Genomic DNA, 12,503 nt, shown 5'->3' with positions numbered 1-12,503 from the left:
TCAGACTTGTATTGCTCTTTTATGAAAATCATATCTGGTTCAAAGGGGAAAGGAGAATATTTAGGTATGTGTGTATATATATAAATACACACGTATACACACACACACATATATATGTGTATATATATACATACACACACACACACACACACACACACACACACACACATATATATGTGTGTGTATATATATATTTCGGAGAAGGCAATGGCACCCCACTCCAGTACTCTTGTTTGGAAAATCCCATGGACGGAGGAGCCTGTTAGGCTGCAATCCATGGGGTCGCTAAGAGTTGGACACGACTGAGCGACTTCACTTTTACTTTTCACTTTCATGCATTGGAGAAGGAAATGGCAGCCTACTCCTGTGTTCTTGCCTGGAGAATCCCAGGGACGGGGGAGCCTGGTGGGCTGCCGTCTGTGGGGTCGCACAGAGTCGGAAACGACTGAAGTGACTTAGCATAGCATATATATATTTGGAACTTGCCTTTGGTAACTAGGTTGTGCTTTGTGAAATGACTGATCAGCAGGAAGACACCAAAATACAATAAACCGTGTTGGAATTTTGAAGTATCATCTTAAAATTTGAAAATATTTTCCATAGACTGCTGGAGTAGAAAGTGGTCATCAGAGTCACCCGTCGTAGAAGCAGCAACTTGGGGTTTAAGCCTTGCCTTTTCTAATGCACTTACTGGGCATTTGTTTTTAAGGTGGAACCTTTAAGCAACAGCCCTTAAAAATTTTAGTTCATATTTATAAATTATTGTGCCGGGAAAGTTATTAGCATTGGTAGTTGAAGGGCTTTATTAAATGTGAATATGTTCATAATAGGTATTTCTTATCAGACTCCATTCCTGTTGGTATAGCCTAAGTTTGGCAAGACTTCCATAAGGGATTTTTCCATTCTACATATCACCTGATCACAGACGTGGTTTTAAATCAGTGTTTGTATGAAAAAAAAAACCAGAGGAACACAAAAGGGGCATTATGGCTTATGACAGCTAGACTGCTGTCAGAATTTGTTGGGTTTGTTTTCAGTTCTGTTTCTGATCTTAATAAAATCTCTAAGATCTTTGTGCTGCAGATTTGCTTTCTGAAAATAGGATGAACACTCTCTCCCAATGCACTGTATAAATTTTCCTGTATATGTTCATTCTCAGCGTTTTTTCTGCAAGCCCCAAATGAACATGCTGCAAATTACATTTCTGTTTCTCATCGGATGGACCAAAGCTCTTTGAAACATTGCCATTTCATCAACAACAAGCTTATAGTTCCTCCAAGAACGTTACAGTTTACCAAGTCTTAAAACAAGTGTCGTAGATGGAGAGAGGAAAAGGAAGAAAAGCAGAACGTAAACACGTGAAAGGAGGTGTGGAAGTCTGGAAGAACTTTCACCATTGTCATGATCATCACCTCCACCTCATCACTTCTTAACAGCTAAATGTGAGCTGTTACACTGTCATGTTTGAGCCCTTCAACAACTCTTTACTTGAGATGGGAGAGGAAAGTGATGCATCCCTAAAACACATTATTTCGTAAATAAGAATCACGGGAATTAGGGAAGCTTATTTCTGTGGCCTTTACTATTTGCTCAGCATTTTCCCTGTTGTCATCTTGTTTAACACTGTGCTCTGCTGCAGTCCATGCCCTTTGGACCATTTCAGAATTGTAAACATAGTTTATGAATTAAAACATAGAGAATTTTCCAGTAGGCCAACCTAAATATTTAAATAAGGGAATTAAAAATATTCATGCTACTATATCCATGCTTTAAAGTTTTTTAATGCCTATAAATTTGTGCCTTTCTTTTTCCCTTTATTTATTATTTTCAGAAGTTTGTTTTTTGTGTATGTTTTAAAATTTCAATGACCAACTCTATTGATATTTTCTTTTTCATGAATTTCTGATACTGTCATATTTCCCTTGGTCTACTTTCTAATAGCTTTAGTCTTTTAATTTATGGAGTTTCTAGTTATTGTTCTTTTCTTATAGGAGCATTTAAGGCCATGGATTTCTCTGTTTTTAATGTTTTAGCACTAAAGTTTTGGTGATTCTCAGAAGTTTTGATATATAGTATTTAAAAAAATCACTCCTAAATCATTTCTGATTTCCCGTGTTTCATTTTTGACCCATGAGTTTTCTATAGAACAGATTTTAATAGTTGTCTTTTAAAACTGATTTTTAATTGCATTGCATTTGGAGGATGTTTTGTTTGACATTGTTTCTTTAGGTTGGTTGATATTTGCTCTATAGCCCACGCATAGTTAATTTTATAAATATTCCACATGAACTTGGAAGGAATGTATGCTAAGTGTTGTGGACTGGATTCTAGTAAACCCACTAAGTGTAACTTCCTGTTGCTTTTGCATCTCACTTATTTAGGGGTTTCCTCTTTTATAACATGCATTCTTCAGTATTGCATTCACTGAGAGTACTTAAGTGCAGTCTTCTTCTGAAATGACTTTCTTTACTCATTTTTAAGATTCAACTATTTATACAAAATTTTCATTTGTACTAATATAAAGTTTTAAGTTGACAGCTGTTTTCTATTGTGTTTCAAAGATATTAGATTTTCTGGCCTCTGTTTTACTATGTTTTAAGTTTGTAGAAAATCTTCTATATTTTTTCCTTTGGTTTCTTCTCATATCTTTATCTTTGGTGTTTCTGCACTTTATGCTATGATATGCACAGAGATATATTATTTTGATTTATCTGACTGTACACTTAATTTTGCTTCCTAAGTCTAAAGATTCATGTCTTTCATCAATTCTAAAAACAAAAAATAGTTATTACCTTTTTAAATACTGCACCTTCCTCTGTTTCTCTATTACTTCTATTTTTTTAGTGTACTCCCTGTTGGTTATATGTTAGACCTCTCATTCTCTCTTTCACATTTTTTGTCTCTTTGTTAGTTCTCATTTGTTTATATTTGGGTAATATTTTTTTAAGCATGAATATGCCTTTTACATATCAAGAGTGAAAGTGCAGTAATACTGTGAAAGCAGGAAAAATGGTAGTACCATGAGATTCCGAACTGGAAAAGAGTCTTAGTGATTGAGATGCATGGCATAAGAACTGTGCATTTTGACTCATTAGTGAAACCTGATGCACTCTCTTCTGCTTCCAGTGGTATACTTTGTTGGTTGCCTAAAAACAAATCAATACAGTAAGCTCCCTAAGTGCAAAACTTCAAGTTACAAACTTTCAAGTATGCGAACTTGTGTTCGCATGTTCAATCACGTAAATGGGTTGTGTGTCTGGTGTACATTGTCATGTGTGTGCATCCTCTACAGATGGTTGCAATTTTGTGTACTGTTCAGTATTGTATAGAGTACGGTAGTAGCATCTCCCGCCTCCTCCCCTCCTCTAGTCTGTAGCTCTTCCTTCCTGCTTACTCGATGCCAGCCCCTGTATGCCAGCTGTTGTACTGTTCTCCTTTACTTTTCAAGGTACTGTACTGTAAGATTAAAAATGTTTTCTTTTTTGTGTTTGTTTTTTATGTATTATTTATGTGAAAGGTACTGCAAGCCTATTACAATGCAGTACCATATAGCCAATTGTGTTAGCTGGGTACCCAGGCTAACTTTATTGGTCTTATGAACAAATTAGACTCAGGAATGCACTTTTGGAACGCAACTCATTCATTTGTGGAGGACTCTATGGTACTGAATTTCTTTGAGTTTTTTTTTTTTTAATTAAAAAACTTGATGAGAACTAGTCTTGTTCCTTTTGGCTTTATATTGAAGTTTGTGACAATTTGACTTCCTAATCTCCAATCTTGTCTTTGTTGAACTCTGTCCTCCCCCCCTTTTTTTTAATCTTTTTGGCATCCTCCATACTTTCTTCCCTGAAATTAGGGCTCTAAGGAAGTAGGTTTTGACTGCAGTTTGGAGGTCTAGTGGCCAACCCAGGGTTTCACTTTGGTTCTCTTTGCATTCTTACTTGCTTGCAGTAACAATTACAGTAACTGGACAAATAAAATTTTTGTTAAGAGTTGTTTTTGAGAAAAAGAGACACAGTATTGGTTTCCTTGGCTTCCCGATCCAGATCTAAATGCATCACTTTGTGTTCAAAAGTAATAAAATGTATGCTATAGTGGCTAGAACATTGCAGAATACGGTGTTAAAAATATTATCCTATTTCTGAACAGAATGCTTGTGCTATGAGAACTTAGGAAGGAGAAATGTTGATAAAATAATGTAGCCAAGAGTTTCAGCATATGTAATAGTCTCAAATGACATTTTTTTCAGGGATGAGAAATAAAGTCAAGAATAAATATGTATTCTGTAGTTCTTTATCTACAAAGAGTTGAGGGATTGGGTGCTTAGGGTTCAGGAGGACTCATTATGAAGAGGGCAGTTTATTCTGTAAGGCTTTGTATTTCATCCTCTGTCATTTCTTGGAATACCTTTATACTCTCTGGAGCAGATGGACTGTCAGAACAGATGCCATGAGATGATCCCTCTGAATTCAGTTCAGTTGCTCAGTCGTGTCCGACTCTTTGCTAGCCCATGAATCGTAGCATGCCAGGCCTCCCTGTCCATCACCAACTCCTGGAGTTCACCCAAACTCTTGTGCATCGAGTCAGTGATGCCATCCAGTCATCTCATCCTCTGTCATCCCCTTCTTCTGCCCCCAATCCCTCCCAGCATAAGGGTCTTTTCCAATGAGTCAACTCTTCGCATGAGGTTGCCAAAGTATTGGAGTTTCAGCCTCAGCATCAGTCCTTCCAATGAGCACCCAGTACTGGTCTGCTTTAGGATGGACTGGTTGGATCTCCTTGCAGTCCAAGGGATTCTCAAGAGTCTTCTCCAACACCACAGTTCAAAAGCATCACTTCTTCGGCGCTCAGCCTTCTTCACAGTCCAACTCTCACATCCATACGTGACCACAGGAAAAACCATAGCCTTGACTAGATGAACCTTTGTTGGCAAAGTAATGTCTCTGCTTTTGAATATGCTATCTAGGTTGGTCATAACTTTCCTTCCAAGGAGTAAGCGTCTTTTCATTTCATGGCTGCAGTCACCATCTGCAGTGATTTTGGAGCCCAAAAAATAAAGTCTGACACTGTTTCCACTGTTTCCCCATCTATTTCCCATGAAGTGATGGGACCAGATGCCATGATCTTCGTTTTCTGAATGTTAAGCCTTAAGCCAACTTTTTCACTCTCCTCTTTCACTTTCAAGAGGCTTTTTAGTTCCTCTTCACTTTCTGCCATAAGGGTGGTGTCATCTGCATATCTGAGGTTATTGATATTTCTCTCGGCAATCTTGATTCCAGCTTGTGCTTCTTCCAGTCCAGCGTGTCTCATGATGTACTCTGCATATAAGTTAAATAAGCAGGGTGACAATATACAGCCTTGACGTACTCCTTTTCCTATTTGGAACCAGTCTGTTGTTCTATGTCCAGTTCTAACTGTTGCTTCCTGACATGCATATAGGTTTCTCAAGAGGCAGGTCAGGTGGTCTGGTATTCCCATCTCTTTCAGAATTTTCCACGGTTTATTGTGATCCACACAGTCAAAGGCTTTGGCCTAGTCAATAAAGCAGAAATAAATGTTTTTCTGGAACTCCCTTGCTTTTTTTCTTATGCTTATTCTCTGAATGGTGAGATCCAAATAGCTAGAAGCTTTGGGTCATTTTGAGAGTTGGATTGTGTGGAACTGTGTTATCTTTTAATCTCAGCTTATCTACCTTATCCTCCTGGAATCAGGCAGTGTTTTTCTGAAACTCCATTTGGCAACTGGCAAACCTTCGCAGAAAGGGATGGGAAAATGATACAAGAAAATCGATCCATTCTACTGAGTGAGTAGTCCTTCTGTTCATAAAAAGAGAATAAGAGAACCAGAGAAAATCTGCTTGCCAAATTCCCTAGGAGAAAAGAAGCTACTTATTTCCAACCACAGTGAATGCCATTAGCTTCATTAGGGTGTAAGTAGAAGATTGTTGTTTAGTCACTGAGTTGTGTCAGACTCATTGCAACCCCATGGACTGTAGTTGGCCACTCTTCTGTCCTTGGAAGTTTCTAGGCAAGAAAACTGGAATGGGCTGCAACTTCCTACTCCAGGAGATCTTTCAGACCCAGGGATCGAATACATGTCTCTTGCATTGGCAGGTGGATTCTTTACCACTCAGCCACCAGCATTTCCTAAAAATACATTCTATGGAAAAGCTTCTGTTGGATGGTAATAGGTATGCCTACTTAAGAAAAGTCCATGTATCGTGCTATCAGAACTCTTCTCCTTTCTCTGGTGAAAATGAAAGTGTTAGTCACTCAGTTGTGCCCGATTCTTTGCAACCCCATGGACTGCAGCCCACCAGGCTCCTCTGTCCATGGGATTTCCCAGGCAAGAAGACTGGAGTAGTTTGCCATTTCCTTCTTCAAGGGATCTTCCCTACAGGGATCGAACCCAGGTCTCCTGCACTGAGCTATAGGGAAGCCCCCTTCTTTGGTGAGGTCTGTGTATGAGCATCTCCTAGAAAGTGCTTTTCAGAACATCTGTTTCTAAACACTGATTTAGCAGAATGCTGTATCACCTAGAGAACCCTTTAGGAACTGACCTCATGCCTGAAAGAGAATGAGGTTAAAAAGCATATGCCTTAATGATGTCTTGTTCAGAGGCCAAAGAATCTGTATGGACTGGATATGTTGAAAGATAAGATGAAATGTGAGTGGAGAAGAGAAAGGCCCTGGGAAACACTATAGCATACAGTGTGTTCACAGAGCTGCCACCCAGGCTGATTTAGTCTTTATTTAGCACATTTTAAATATGTATTTATTTATTATTAATGATTAATTAAAATAGGCAATTCATTTTGAGAAACAAACAAGTACTGAAAAGTGCAAAGAGTGAAAAGTGCATCACTCGCTAGTAGACAGGTTTAAGATTGTTTCTTTCTCCCGAGCTCCTTAGTAAGACTGAACTTTCTCTGGAGTGGGGTGGGGGATATTTTCAGTTTCTGAGAGCTCTGTATTACATAATGAGGAAAAGAATCACCTCGACCAAAAGTCTGTAGCAGCTGTGTCTTGAAATTGAATTGTCTGTACTGAGATTTTATTGGTGAAACACCACCAGACTTCTTCTTGTTAAAACTAATCACCTGTTAAAGATAATTCTTTAAAAAAAAGATAAAATCATAACTCTCATACAAATGTAAAATGTACATCTGTGAAAGATTCTGTTTAACCCAGTAATTGATGGAGAACTGATTGAACGTTTTATTTTGTTTAAAGGAAAATTCAGTGTGCGCGCGCGCGCACACACACACACACACACACACACACACAAACTCTAGCAGACTTGCTGAAATGAATTGACAAATAGTTCCAAAGCTGGTCAGTATCCAGAGGGCAGAAGTCAGTTGCAGCTCCTCTGCACTCATCATGATTCATCTATATTTCTATGAACAGAAATGATTTGCACTATGATCATTTCTGCAAACACAGAGTTCTAAAATAACTTGAAGTCAGTGAAAGACAGAGGTCATCTGGAAGGATGTGCTAGACAAGACCCCAAGACCCCCCACGTAGTTTATGTCTGTATCAAAATTACTTTCAGTTTTTTCTGATATGCCAAGTAATTTATATTACCATGTGCAAGAACTGTGTCACTCTGTGAACTATTTGAACAGGACTGTAGGTAGAAGAGGGGCTTTCCTGGTGGCTCTGCAGTAAAGAATCTGCCTGCCATGCAGGAGACACAGGAGATGCGGGTTCGATCCCTGGATCGGGAAGATCACCTGGAGGAGGAAATAACAACTCACTCCAGTATTCTTTTTTATTATTATTAATTTATTTATTTTAATTGGAGGCTAATTACCTTGCAATCTTGTGGTGGTTTTTGAAAGATGGTCAGAGACATTACTTTGCCAACAAAGGTCCATCTAGTTAAGGCTGTGGTTTTTCCAGTGGTCATGTATGGATGTGAAAGTTGGACTCTGAAGAAGGCTGAGTGCCAAAGAATTGATGCTTTTGAACTGTGGTGTTGGAGAAGACTCTTGAAAGTCCCTTGGACTGCAAGGAGATCCAACCAGTCCATCCTAAAGGAGATGAGCCCTGGGTGTTCATTGGAAGGACTGATGCTAAAGCTGAAACTCCAATACTTTGGCCACCTCATGGGAAGAGTTGACTCATTAGAAAAGACTCTGATGCTGGGAGGGATTGGGGGCAGGAGGAGAAGGGGATGACAGAGGATGAGATGGCTGGATGGCATCACTGACTTGATGGACATGAATTTGAGTAAATTTCGGGAGTTGGTGATGGACAGGGAGGCCTGGTGTGCTGCATTCATGGGGTCACAAAGAGTCAGACACAACTGAGTGACTGAACTGAACTGAACTGAACTGAATGACGACCCTATATGCAAGACAGCAGAAGAGACACAGATGTAAAGAACAGACTTTTAGACTCTGTAGGAAAAGGTGAGGGTGGGATGATTTGAGAGAGTAACACTGAAGCATTTATATTACCACTCTAGTTTTCTTGCTTGGAGAATCTCATGGACAAAGGAGCCTGGCAGTCCAGAAGGCTGCAAAGAGTAGGCCACAACTGAAGTGACTGAGCACGCATGCACTCATAGGTAGAAGAAAAAAAATAAAGAGATGTTCAGTAGGGATTGGGAAACTTCTTCTTTCACATCCTGTATTCTAGACTGTGAGAGGCCATTTGCATGTAGTAGGTGAGGAAGACCAAAGAGATAGTGGGAGTGTTTTAAAGGCAGCACATTGCTTTCACTTTTGTGTGGCCAGTCATGTAAATGGGTGATCTTCAGGGAGTTTGAGAAAACTGATACCTCGGGTGCGTTAGTCCCAGTAAGAGACCCTGTGACCTCAGGATCAGGAGAGAACAGCCTAGGGCCTTGGCAGAGGCAGCCTTTGAGCATCTGACAGCGGTGCCCAAATCTGCAGACACTTGTTTCAAGAGTTATCACCACCAGTCTGGAATCCTTCATTCCCCCTTACAGGATAAGACCTATACAGGATGTCTCGCTTTCTTTATTCCTTGTGCTCATGCTCAGTTGCTTCAGTCGCGTCTGACTCTTTGCAACCCCATGACTGCAGCCTGCCAGGCTCCTCTGTCCATGGGGATTCTCCAGGCAAGAACACTGGAGTGGATTGCCATGCCCTCCTCCAGGGGGCCTTCCTGACCCAGGGATTGAACCCACGTCTCCTGTACTGCGGGCGGATTCTTTACCCACTGAGCCACCTGGGAAGCCTGAATATATGTGTACATAGAGCTGACTGACTTTGCTGTACAGCAGAAACTAACACAACACTGTAAAGCCACTATAGTCCAGTAAAATTTTTGTGAAGAGTCACTGAATTTTTAAACGCAGTAAGAAATATTGGTTGTTCCAACACTTAAAATCCCTGATCCACGTTCAAGTCGGAGGTAGGGGATCACAGCTCAGGGGGATGTGGCCTGTCTTGGTAGGAGTTACGCTTTAAGATTCCTGTGCATTTCACATTTTATCAGTGCACTCAGGCAGCACAGCACTCAGTAGGTGTAAAAACTAACTGGATTCCTTTCAACATTTGACGCCATAGCATCTTCTTTCCTTGGTTTGGTCACATGCTTTCCTGCCCACTCTTCTCCTCCTTTCTATCTCTTCTCTATTCCTGTGTCTGGATGTTCTTTCTCTTCCTGCACCTAAATGCTAGTGTTCCCCAAAACTCCATATTTGGTCCCTAAATCTTGTCTCTCAGACCTCATGCCTTATGTGTGTGTGTCCAGTACATTCTCTGTCACTTTGACTTATTTTAATGCTAGTCCTCATTTTCCCAGTTGACTAAAATCCAATTTTTCTTAGATGTCTTTTGACGTCTCAGAATTCAACATGTGTTAAACTGAGCCTTTTCTTTTTTTTTCCCAAATCAGTGTATTTGGAACCTGGTTCCTGGCCATGCTCCTACGGCTTTTCTCCAGTCCCTCACCCACCAGCTTGGAATCTCAGAGACAATCTTTGACCCTTTCCTCTATTGCTTTTTATATAAAACCAGTTATTGAATCGCCAGCCTAGCACCTCACTCCATCTTGCTTAAAATTCAGAGGCCTTTTCCTACTGCTTTCTTGGTTTGCCTTTATTATTTTTTAATTAATTTATTTTAACTGGAGGCTAATTACTTTACAGTATTGTAGTGGTTTTTGCCATACATTGACATGAATCAGCCATGGGTGTACATGTGTCCCCCATCCTGAACCCCCCTTCCACCTCCCTCCCCATCCCATCCCTCTGGGTCATCCCAGTGCACCAGCCCTGAGTGCCCTGTCCCATGCATCGAACCTGGACTGGTGATCTGTTTCACATATGATAATATACATGTTTCAATGCTATTCTCTCAAATCATCCCACCCTCACCTTCTCCCACAGAGTCCAAAAGTCTGTTCTTTACATCTGTGCCTCTTTTGCTGTGGTTTTTCCTTTATTTTTTATTCCAAAGTAAAATGAGCAGAGGCTATATTGTGTTGAGGGAAAACCACAGACTTTGACCTGAAGCCCAGCCCGCCTGATTTCATATCTTAGCACAGAGTGACTCGTTAGTTAGACAACTTGAAGCAAGTGATTTAAATTCTCTGAATAACCTAGTTTTGTATCTGAAAAGTGTGTGCCCATGTGCTCAGTTGCTCCGTTGTGTGTAACTCTTTGCAACCCCATACACTGTAGTCTGCCAGGCTCCATCCTTGGGATTCTCCAGGGAAGAATACCCCACTCCAGTACTCTTGCCTGGAAAATCCCATGGATGGAGGAGCCTGGTAGGCTGCAGTCCATGGGGTCGCTAAGAGTCGGACATGACTGAGCGACTTCACTTTCACTTTTCACTTTCATGCATTGGAGAAGGAAATGGCAACCCACTCCAGTGTTCTTGCCTGGAGAATCCCAGGGACGGCGGAGCCTGGTGGGCTGCCGTCTATGGGGTTGCACAGAGTCAGACATGTCTGAAGCGACTTAGCAGTGCAGCAGTAGGGAAGAATACTGGAGTGGGTTGCTATTTTCTCTTTCAGGGGATTTTCCTGCCACAGGGATCAGACCCGTGTCTCCTGTGTCTCCTGCGTTGGCAGGCGAATTCTTTACCACTGAGCCACAGGGGAAGCCCCCCGTCTGAAAAGTAAGGGGATTTGATACTTTTATTATAGGATTATTGTGAATATAGATAAGATGATAGTTGTCCTGCCTAGCACAATGCCTTATCCGTAAGAACCATGTAAGAAAAGTCCATTGAATTGTTGAATTAAGTTTGTAGCATGCTTTGTCTAATGAGTTCCAATGTGGGTTAAGAAAAATAGTAGTAAAGGTCTAGTATTTGAATAAAGTAAGTGGATTCTATAGTATTTTTAGTAATGAGGCTATGTTACTGATTTGTTGAGTAGTAGTGGAGAAGGAAATGGCAACCCACTCCAGTGTTCTTGCCTGGAGAATCCAAGGGAAGGGGGAGCCTGGTGGGCTGCTGTCTATGGGGTCACACAGAGTTGGACACGACTGAAGTGACTTAGCAGTAGCAGCAGAACAGTTAAGTGGAACTGTATTATTATTGGCTGTCATGAGGGAAGCTTTCTGAAGGCTCACTTCCTTGGAAGGACACATGGGAAGAAAAGGGTGTACAGAGACTTATATTCCTACATGTCTACCTGTATCAAACATTCAAAAATTCCTGGAAATAGAGAGGCACACATCTTCAAATGATAAAGCTGTTCAAGCACTTTAAATTTCATTATGAATATGTTTTGTTCACTCGGTGTCCCTGGGTAGAAGTTGATCTGAGCAGCCAGTTCTCATTTAAATCAGTGTCAATAGCCTTTTCTTTTTTAATAGGGAAAAATGCTAAAGTAAAAAAAAATATGTATTTCCTTGGTTTTGGTGTGGAGTGGCAGAGAGGAGAAGGCAGGTAAATGAGGCGCACCTTCTTGGGAGCAGAAAGGTGGTGTCCATTCTGCATGGAAGATGGTTCTCGAAAGTGGGAGAATTTTCTTCAGTGCTGATACATCTTTCCCAGCCACTTAGGGATCATTTTCCTGTTTGCCAGCGACAGTGTTTTACAGGAGGCTGTGGCCTCTATAGTCTTAATACTTAAAACCTCAAATCCACGTTGTTGCCCCTGGTGGTGTTCGGCCAATTAATATTCTTGCTAGTGTCAGGTTGTACAGTTCTCGTTGAAATTCAAAGCTTCCTTGGTTTTGAACATTTAGCTCCATTTTAGAATGAAGGAAGGACATGATCAATATTATAGAGGAAACTTTAAGGAATAGTTTTTAGAGCCTTGTCGTTTCAGAATTGAACTCTTAGAAAAAAGGAGAGAAAATATAACTGAGAAAGGGACAAGTTATCAATAACTGTACTCTGAAATCTAAGTACAGACATCGGTAGTGGCTGCTAACCGTTAGGGGTGTCAGAAACCAGAATATTTTAAGCAAGAGTTTATTTATACTCAAGAGGATACTGGTGGCTGTTATTGTGGGAAACCAGTTCAGTTGCAGAAACCAAATATGGTGCAGGTATGCACAGCAAAA

General features: G+C 40.6%; 1 protein-coding gene across 3 annotated transcripts in view; it reads left to right on the top strand.

The window, feature by feature from the left end:
• LRCH1 (leucine rich repeats and calponin homology domain containing 1) overlaps positions 1 to 12,503 on the top strand; it is a 215,914-nt gene that overhangs the window by 113,700 nt on the left and 89,711 nt on the right. The gene's annotated exons all lie outside the window — the stretch shown is intronic.

Source organism: Bubalus bubalis, chromosome 13, assembly GCF_019923935.1.
Source record: "Bubalus bubalis isolate 160015118507 breed Murrah chromosome 13, NDDB_SH_1, whole genome shotgun sequence".
Taxonomy (NCBI): Eukaryota; Metazoa; Chordata; class Mammalia; order Artiodactyla; family Bovidae; genus Bubalus; species Bubalus bubalis.
This window is presented reverse-complemented; position numbering and strand designations above follow the sequence as displayed.